The sequence below is a fragment of the Scyliorhinus canicula genome, chromosome 6 (genome assembly GCF_902713615.1).
Source record: "Scyliorhinus canicula chromosome 6, sScyCan1.1, whole genome shotgun sequence".
In the NCBI taxonomy this organism is placed as follows: Eukaryota; Metazoa; Chordata; class Chondrichthyes; order Carcharhiniformes; family Scyliorhinidae; genus Scyliorhinus; species Scyliorhinus canicula.
In genome coordinates, this window is record NC_052151.1 from 188558930 (window position 1) to 188570135 (window position 11206).

Sequence of the window (11206 nt, forward strand, 5' to 3'; positions counted from 1 at the left end):
AGTCCGTGTGGAGTTTGCATATTCTCCCCGTGTCTGCGTGGGTTTCACCCCCACAATCCGAAGATGTGCAGGCTAGGTGGATTGGCTGCGCTAAATTGCCCCTTAATTGGAAAAAAATTAATTGGGTACTCTAAATTTTTTTTTTTTAAAGTATGGATTTTTGAGCCAAACAATAGGAAAATATAAATAAAAAATAAATTATTTCCTTTAGCAAATATCTCTACAATAGTACTTAGTGCCACCTAATATCAACAGTTGAAATCAAAAATTAATACATAAATTCAGGATTTTTCTTTTCACGAATATTACTCCATTGTTGAGAAGCAAATGTTATTTACACCAAGTCCTACTCACCCACAGGCTTGCTGGCCTACGCTATGCTCGTTCCTGAGTTTGGCAATTCCTGGATTTTAATGCTTCTATCTTTGTTTTCCATCCTTGACTGTCAATCCGTTTCGACTCTCTAGAGGGAGCAGGGAGAGATATGGACATGGGAGGAGGAAGGACATGGGGAGGGGGGAGAGATCTGGACTTGGGGTGGGGGGGGGATATGGACATGGGGAGAGGTGGGGGATATGGACATGGGGAGAGGTGGGGGATATGGACATGGGGAGCGGAAGAAATCTGGAAATTGGGAGGGGGGAGAGATGTGGACATGGGGAGGGGGGGAGAGATCTGGACTTGGGGTGGGGGGGGTTATGGACATGGGGAGAGGTGGGGGATATGGACATGGGGAGAGGTGGGGGATATGGACATGGGGAGCGGGAGAAATCTGGAAATTGGGAGGGGGAGAGATGTGGACATGGGGAGGGGGGAGAGATCTGGACTTGGGGTGGGGGGGGATATGGACATGGGGAGAGGTGGGGGGATATGGACATGGGGAGAGGTGGGGGATATGGACATGGGGAGCGGGAGAAATCTGGAAATTGGGAGGGGGGAGAGATGTGGACATGGGGAGGGGGGGAGAGATCTGGACTTGGGGTGGGGGGGATATGGACATGGGGAGAGGTGGGGGGATATGGACATGGGGAGCGGGAGAGATCTGGAAATTGGGAGGGGGGAACGATCTGGACATGGGGAGGGGGGAGAAATCTGGACTTGGGGTGGGGGGGAACGATCTGGACATGGGGAATGGTGAGGGGAGGGATATGGACATGGGGAGGGGAGGGATATGGGGAGATGTGAGGGGTGGGATATGTAAATGGAGAGGGAGGAGGGGGAAGGGGGAGATCTGGACATGGGGAGGGGTGAAGGGAGGTATATGGACGTGGGGTGGGGGGAGGGATATGGATATGGGGAGGGGGAGAGATCTGGAAATTGGGAGGGGGAGAGATGTGGACATGGGGAGGGGGGAATGATCTGGACATAGGGAATGGTGAGGGGAGGGATAGGGACATGGGGAGGGGGGAGAGATGTGGACATGGGGAGGGGGGAACGATCTGGACATGGGGAATGGTGAGGGGAGGGATATGGACATGGGGAGGGGGGAGAGATATGAAAATGGGGAGTTGTGAGGGGTGGGATATGTAAATGAGGAGGGAGGAGGGGGAAGGGGGAGATCTGGACATGGGGAGGGGGGGAGAGATTTTGACATGGGGAGGGGGAGAGATTTGGTCATGGGGAGGGGTGAGGGGAGAGATTTGGACATGGGGAGGGGGAGGGATTTTGACATGGGGAGGGGTGAGGGGAGGCATATGGACATGGGGAGGGGGGAGAGTTACGGACATGGGGAGGGGTGAGGGGAGGTATAGGGACATGGCGTGTGGTTAACAGATCTGGACATGGGGATAGGGAGGGATTTGGATATGGGGAGGCACGGAGAAGGTATCTGGGCATGGCAAGGGGAGATCTGGGCATGGGGAGGTGGGAGAGATATGGACATGGGGAGGGGGATGGGTGTGGGGTGGAGGGCTCCGTACATCGTGGGCAGATCCAGACATGGCGTGAATGGTTAGAGCCCCCCTTATCAATTCCTTGTCGTAAAAGGAACGGTTGTGGACTCTGGATCTGTACTCGATGGAGTTTAGAAGGATGAAAAGGGATGTCATTGAAATTTAAATTATACAAGGCCTGGATAGAGTGGACGTGGAGAAGATGTTTGCATTAGTAGGAAAAACTAGAACCCGAGCACAGTGTCAGACTAAGGGGACAATCCTTTAAAACTGAGATGAGGAGGAATTTCTTCAGCCAGAGGGTGGTGAATCTGTGAAACGCTTTGCTGCAGAAGGCTTTGGAGGCCAAATCATTGAGTGTCTTTAAGACAGAAAAAGATAGGTTCTAGATTACAAGGGAATCAGGCGTTATGGGGAGAAGGCAGGAGAATACAAACACACATACTGGATCACACAAACACAGTGGATCACATTCCTTCACTGGGTCACTCCGGCACTGGATTACACCTCTTTTCATTGGATCACACAAACACACAGGATTACATCTCCCTCCCCTGGACACCACACACAGATCACACACACTGTATTACACCCCCTTCCATGGATCACACATTCTAGATTACACCTCCTTTCGCAGGATCATGCACATTGATTACACCTCCCTTCCCTGGATCTCACAAGCACTCACTGGATTACAACTCTCTCTCCTAGACCACACAAACTGGATTACGCCTCACAAGAATGTTGCCTGGTATGGAGGGAAGATCATATGAGGAAAGGCTGAAAGACTTGAGGCTGTTTTCGTTAGAGAGAAGAAGGTTAAGAGGGGACTTAATTGAGGCATACAAGATGATCAGAGGATTAGATAGGGTGGACAGTGAGAGCCTTTTTCCTCAGATGGTGATGGCTAGCACGAGGGGACATAGCTTTAAATTGAGGGGAGATAGATATAGGACAGATATCAGAGGTAGGTTCTTTACTCAGAGAGTAGTAAGGGCGTGGAATGCCCTACCTGCAACAGTAGTGGACTAGCCAACACTAAACGCATTCAAATGGTCATTGGATAGGCATGTGGACGATAAGGGAATAGTGTAGATGGGCTTTAGAAGGGTTTCACAGGACGGTGCAACATCGTGGGCCGAAGGGCCTGTACTGCGCTGTAATGTTCTATGTTCTATGTTCACTGGATCAGACACACTGGATTACACCTCCATTCACTTGATCACACACTGGATAATGCCTCCCTTCACTGGATTTGCACTGGAAGGACCTTCCGGTTGATTCCCTTATTTCCCTTTTCTTTTACTTTGTGGTTATAATTTTTGATCCATGGAGAATTAATGGACATCTACCTTTAAGTCGAGCAGAGGAGGTGAGCAACTCAAAAGTTGCAAAATAGTACACTGTGTATGAAGATTTAAATTTTGAACTCAGACTTTCATGGCACCTGTGAGATTTGGTTTGATCGGCTGGTAGCCAACGGATTGTCTAAGGACTGTATGCTGCCCGGCGACAGACAGTGATTGGGTTCAGCCAGGTGGGGGTTTTCAGAGGACCCAGGAAGAGAAGGTCCTGGATGCTGAGAGAAGAGGCTCTGAGTTGCTCTCTCTCTCTCTCCAAAAAGGGTTTCCTGCCTGCTGTTTCTGAGACTGCAGAGATGTTTTGAGATCCTGATGAATCTCGAGTGAAAACCATTATCGACTGAAATAAAAACCTAGACTGAAGGCCTGGACTAAAGGACTCCAACTGGCAGATGTCCATCTGAAACAGATACTTTTATCATTCTACTTTTATTATTATTTTTACACCCCTCTTTCCCCTCTGTGTGTGTCTGTCTTGTGTGTGTTTGTGTGCACGGTGGGCTGAGTTAACAAAGGGGGGGTTAGGAATTAGATAATAGTTAACGTCTTGAAGGAGCAGCACGGTAGCATTGTGGATAGCACAATCGCTTAACAGCTCCAGGATCCCAGGTTCGATTCCGGCTTGGGCCCCTGTCTGTGCGGAGTCTGCACATCCTCCCTGTGTGTGCGTGGGTTTCTTCCGGGTGCTCCGGTTTCCTCCCACAGCGATGTGCAGGTTAAGTGGATTGGCCATGATAAATTGCCCTTAGTGTCCAAAATTGCCCTTAGTGTTGGGTGGGGTTACTGCGTTATGAGGTGTCAACCTTGGGTAGGGGGCTCTTTCCAGGAGCCGGTGCAGACTCGATGGGCTGAATGGCCTCCTTCTGCATTGTAAATTCTATGATTAATTCTATGATTAACCAGTTGCATTTGCTGCCTATTTAATTATAGTTATGGTTTTTGATAAAGATTAATTGTCTTCAAACTGATAAGCTTGGTGACTCTAGTTATTGGGTCGCCAAAGAATCATAGAATTTACAGTGCAGAAGGAGGCCATTCGGCCCATTGAGTCTGTATCGGCCCTTGGAAAGAGCACCGCATCTGAGCCCACATCTCCACCCTGTCCCTGTAACCCAGTAACCCCACCTAATGGGCGAAATTCTCCCCCCCCCCACGACGGGTGGGAGAATAGCGGGAGGGCCTTCCCGACTTTTTTGACGCCCTCCCGCTATTCTCCCCCCCCCCGCCGAAATCCCGACACGAATCACTGCCGCCGTTTTTTTACGGCCGGCAGCGATTCACAGCTGTTAGAAGGGCCGAAGTCCCAGCCCTTTACGACCTTTTTACGAACGGCAAACACACCTGGTCCTGCCGTTCGTAAAAACGTCGTGACCACCTGGAAAAAAATAACCATGGCACCGATTGGCACGGCAGTACCACGGCCGTGCCAAGGGTGCCATGGGCCCGCGATCGGTGCCCACCGATCGCGGGCAGCGGGCCCGATGCCCGCGCACTATTTGTCCTTCCGCCGCCCCGCAGTATCAATACGCGGGGCGGCTGAGGGGCAACCCGGACCGCGCATGCGCGGGTTTCGCGCAAAAACGCGATGACGTCACCCGCGCATGCGCGGGTGGAGTCTTCCCACCTGCGCATGCGCGGCTGACGTCATATGACGCGTCAGCCGGCGCTAAGTCCGACAAGCGGGCTTAACGATTTTCGTTAAACCCGACTTGTCGGAGCCTCCGACGTCGGGCTGCTAGCCCCGACGGGGGACCAGAATCGGTCCCCCGTCGGGAAGGGGCGCGATGCCGTAAAACCCGCCCGGGTTTTACGGCAGTTTGACGATTTCTCCCGTTTTGGGAGAATTTCGCCCAATCTTTTTGGACACTACGGGCAATTTAGCATGGCCAATCCACCTAACCTGGACATCTTTGGACTGTGGGAGGAAATTGGAGCACCCGGAGGAAACCCACGCAGACACGGGGAGAACGTGCAGACTCCGCACAGACTTTGGGCATTTTCTAAAAATTAACAGATAATTTCAATTGTGTTGCAACTCGGGTCAAGTGGGGCTGGAATTAACCGTCCAGGGTGTCATAACAACATTCTGGATTACACCTCATTCATTGGATTACATATACTGGATCACACACATTTTCAGGATTGCACACTGGAGTATATCCCACTTCATAGGATCAGACATACTGGATCACAACAAATTAACTGGATGACACCCCTCACTGATCACACATACCAGGTCACATGTCATCACTGGATCACACACAGGATCACACTCCTATCAATGGACCACACAGAAAGGATTAAACCTCCCTTTGTTGAGTCACACTGAATGTCACCACTTCGCTGGGTCACACATGCACAGACACTGGATCACACTCACTGGATCACATTCCTTCACAGAATCACACATACTGGATCTTATCCTTCACTGTACCACAATACATTGGATCTCGCATACTAGATCACACCCCGTTGAATTAGATTCTTCACTGGATCACACACATGGAACCACAACACTGGATCACACACACCACTGGATCACCCCTGCTGGATTACATTTCTTCATGGAATCACACATAGTTTGGATCACATAAACACACTGAATGACATTGCTTCACTAAATCACACACATCTGGGATCGCACATACACACACTCGATCACAGCGTTTGCTGGAACATACACACACTGTATCACATCCCTTCACTGGTTCTCCCTCCACTGGATCTCATACACAAACTGAATCATACTCACACACTATATCATACATGTTTGACCATACCCTTAGCTTTATCACACACACACATACACACACTTCATCAGGGCTGGTTTAGCTCACTGGGCTAAATCGCTGGCTTTTAAAGCAGACCAAGGCAGGCCAGCTGCACGGTTCAATTCCCGTACCAGCCTCCCCGAACAGGCGCCGGAATGTGGCGACTAGGGGCTTTTCACAGTAACTTACTTGAAGCCTACTCGTGACAATAAACGATTTTCACATACACAGGATAACAACACCCCATTCTCTGGAAAACAGACTCATACACATCCCTTCACTGGATTACATATACGTGATCGCACCCATATCAGATCACATCCCTTCGCTGGATCACACAAACACACATGTTGGATTGCACCTGCCTTCACTGGATTGCCCACCGGATTCTGCCTCACCTCACTAGACCTCACACACACACGATTACACCTTCTTTGTGTGATCGCACATACTGGATCACATGCATTCACTGATTGCTCACACTGGATACCACCCACATCACTGGATCAGACATACCAGATCACACCACATTCACTGAATGATAAATCCACTTGATCACACATACTGGATCACACACTGGATTAAACCCCCAGCAATGGACTGCACACAGGATTACACCACCCTCTACTGCAGGGGTGGGCAAACTACGGCCCGCGGGCCAAAAGGTCTTTATGCGGCCCACCAAGTCATTAAAAAAATTTTATTTTTTATTTTTACATTAAAATTTTTTTTTTTTTTAAGGTTAATGGTGGGGGGGGGGGGGGGGGGCTGTTGGGTTACTTACTGGTATAGGGTGGATACGTTGACTTGAGTAGGGTGATCATTGCTCGGCACAACATCGAGGGCCGGGCACGAGATCACATCCACATTGGACCACATGGCTCCACTAGATCCCACCAAACACTGGGTCACACATCTTTATTTGATCACATTCACACAGGATCACATCCATTCACTTGGTCACACGCACTGGATCACACCCCATGCACCTGATCGCATCCATTCACTAGATCACACTCCACATTTGCTTACACTGGATCACATCCCTCACTTGGTCACACACCAGATCACATACAATTCATGTAAGCATGTCCACACCCATTCACTTGATCACACCCACACTGGATTACACTCAATCACAAAATAACTCCACACTGGATCACACCATGTCACTAGATCACATTGGCATGGAATTCCATTCCATTCACTTGATCACATCCCCACTGGAGCACATCACTTCACTAGATCATGTCCATATGGGATCACATCCACTCACTTGATCACCCCCACACTGGATCACATCCAATAACAAGATCACCCCACACTGGATTATGTCCATTCACTAGATCACACGCACACACACACACACTGGATCACACCCCTTCATTTGGTCACACCCATACTGGATTACACCCAATCACAAGATCACCCCACACTGGATTATGTCCATACACTAGATCACAAGTACACACACACACACACTGGATCACACCACATTCACTTGATCATACCCACACTGGATCACACCCAATCACAAGATCACCCCACACTGGATTATGCCCATTCACTAGATCACACGCATACACACACTGGATCACACCCCTTCACTCGATCACACCCACGATGGATCACATCCCTTCACTGGAATTTGAATTAAATTTGATTCATTGTCACCTGTACCGAAGTACAGTGAAATGTATTGTTCTGCGTAGTCCAGACAGATCATTCCATCCATTAAAAAACATAGGATATGCATAAATACACAATGTAAATCCTGGCATCGGGTGAGCATATGTGGTGTCATACTACAGAGTAGAGATAATGTGTGAAGAGATAGTTCAGTCCATAAGATGGTGATTCATGAGTCTGGCAGCAGCGGGGAAGAAGCTGTCTTTGAATCAGTTAGTGCGTGTTAGACTTTTTAAATCTCCTGCCCGATGGAAGAGGTTGGAAGAGAGAATAACCCGGGTGGGAGGGGTCTCTGATTATGTTTTCCCAAGGTAGCGGGAGGTGTCGACAGTCAATGGATGGGAGGCGGATTTGTGTGATGGACTGGACTGTGTTCACAACTCTAGTTACTTACGGTCTTGGGTAAGCAGTTGCCATACCAGGCTGTGATGCAGCCAGATAGGATGCTTTCTATTGTGCATCTGTAAACATTGGTTAGAGTCAATTTGGACAATCCGAATTTCCTTAGTTTCCTGAGGAAGTTTAGGTGCTGTTCTGCTTTCTTGGTTGTAGCGTGACATGGGTAGACCAGGACAGATTGTTGGTGAGGTGCATACCTAGGAATTTGAAGCTGTCAACCGTCTCCACCTCAGCACCATTGATGCAGATGGGGCTGTGTACAGTGCTTTGCTTCCTGAAGTCAATGACCAACTCTTTAGTTTTGCTGAAGTTAAGGGAGAGATTGTTTTTGTCACACCACACCAGTAGATTCTCTATCTCCCTCCTGAACTCTGACTCATCATTGTTTTAGATCCGACCCACTACAGTTGTGTCATCAACAAATTTGTAGATGGAGTTGGAGCCAAATTTTTCCACATGATCGCACTTACACAGAATTATGGCCACTCACTACATCACACCAGCACTGGATCGCAATCCTTTACTATATCTACCCACACTGGATCACACCCCATTTACTAGATCACACTCACATTGAATCATAGGTATATTGGATTACACCCCATTCACGGATAACATCCACATTGGATCACATCCTTTCACTATATCACACACACCGGAACACTTTCATACTGGACCACACCTCTTTCACTGGATCACACTCACTGGATCACATGCTTTCGCTAGATCATACTCACTCTGGACCACATACATACTGGATCACTCGTGCACACCGGATCACATACAATTTTATGGACCACTCCCTGTGGATCACTTATTCACATCAGACCATCAGCCCCCATATAGGGGCTGATTTAGCTCATTGGGCTAAATCACTGGCTTTTAAAGCAGACCAAGCAGGCCAGCAGCACGGTTCGATTCCCGTATCAGCCTCCCCGGACAGGCGCCGGAATGTGGCGACTAGGGGCTTTTCACAGTAACTTCATTGAAGCCTACTCGTTACAATAAGCGATTTTCATTTCATTTCATTCACTGGATCACACACTCACAGTGAATCACACATAGTGGATCACTCCCCCACACTGGATCACACATACAGCGGATCTCACTCACATTGGATCACACAATGGATCCCTCACACACTGGACCACACACTCACAGTGGATCACACACTCAGTGGACCACACACAGTGAATCTCACACACTAGTTCGCTCGGTGGACCCCTCACACACTGGATCACACATTCAGTCGATCACTCACACACACTGGATCACATGTTCATTGGATCACTTACTCACACTTGATCACACACTGGTTCACTCACACACAGTGAATCACACACACAGTGGGCCACACACACTGGATCACTCACATTGGATCATGCTCACTGGATCACTCAAACACTGGATTACAGAGTGGATAATTCACTCACACTGGGTCTTGCATACACATAATGGATCACTCACTCACAGTGCAGCACACACTGCATTACTCACTTGCACTGGATCACAGTCACTGGGTCGCTAACTCACACTGGATCACTCACTCACATAGTGGATCACATACTCGGTGGCCCACAAACACACTGGAGTACACTCACACCGGACAACTCACAGCGGACCATTCACTCACGCACATAGTGGATCACACACACCGTCGAGCACATTCACACTGGAGCGCACACTGGATCTCATATACGGTTGATCACTCACACGCGGGATCACTCACTCACACTGGACCACACACACACACTGGATCACACATAGTTGATCACTCACACTGGATCACTCATACACTGGATCACACATACACTGAATAGCTCGCAGTTGATCACTCACTCACACTGGACCACTCACTCACTGAATAGCTCGCAGTTGATCACTCACTCACACTGGATCACATATACACTGGATCACTCACTCACACTGGATCACATACACTGGATCACTCACTCATATTGGATCACCCATACTGGATCACTCACTCACACTGGATCACACATACACTGGATCACTCACACACTGGATTACACATACACTGGATCACTCACAGAATAGCTCAGTTCATCATTCACTCACACTTGATCACATACACTGGATCACTCACAGAATAGCTCAGTTCATCATTCACTCACACTTGATCACATACACTGGATAACTCACAATTGATCACACACACTGGATCACTCGCAGTGGATCACTCACTGAATAGCTCACAGTTGCTCACTCATTCACACTGGATCACTCCCACGCGGTGGATCACCCCCCACCTCCCCACGCGCGGTGCGGGGCTGCCCACGTGACGGGCAGACGGTTGCTCCCCTCCCCCTCGGCGGTCAGCGGGCCGATGGCGGCGAGCAGTTGGTACCGGCTCCCTGCGCCCGGACAGGTCGGCGAGAGCGGCTAGGTCTGGATATCGGAGAGGGACGGAGCGACACGGGGTGAGCAGCCTCTCTTAAACAGCGTGGGCAAAATGTGGGCGAACCGAACCCCGCCCACTGATCCGGGCCAAACACCTCGATCCGAGTTATACCGACTGCCCCTTCCTCCCCCACTCCCTGCCCGGCCTTCAGTCCCATCTCCAGTCCCAGGCTCTGCGGCCTCCCGCTCACTGCGGGCGCCAGGCCGCTTGGGAGGCCTCGGTGTCGGAGCGGGGAAGCAGGCCTTGGGGACCGGGCTTTCCTTGGATACAGCAACCGCGAGACAGAGGAGAGGGACTGGAGGCGGACTTAGCGGGAGGCGGTGTGGGGAGAGAGGGGGGGGGGGCGGTGTGGGGAGAGAGGGGGGGGGCGGTGTGGGGAGAGAGGGGGGGGGGCGGTGTGGGGAGAGAGGGGGGGGGGGCGGTGTGGGGAGAGAGGGGGGGGGCGGTGTGGGGAGAGAGGGGGGGGCGGCGGGGGGGGGGGAGAGAGGGGGGGGGGGCGGTGTGGAGAGAGGGGGGGGGGCGTGGTGGGGAGAGAGGGGGGGGGGGGCGGTGTGGGGAGAGGAGGGGGGGGGGCGGTGTGGGGAGAGAGGGGGGGGCGGTGTTGGGGAGAGAGGGGGGGCGGGTGGGAGAGAGGGGGGGGCTGTGTGGGGGAGAGGGGGGGGAGGGGGGGGG

General features: G+C 50.7%; 1 protein-coding gene across 1 annotated transcript in view; it reads left to right on the forward strand.

Annotated features, from left to right (window-relative positions):
* The first annotated feature begins 10424 nt into the window (after positions 1–10424).
* Positions 10425–11206, forward strand: part of phf3 (PHD finger protein 3) — a 172685-nt gene continuing 171903 nt past the window's right edge. The window contains 1 exon segment of the mRNA XM_038800669.1: positions 10425–10553. The gene's annotated coding sequence lies outside the window, so the exon portion shown is untranslated.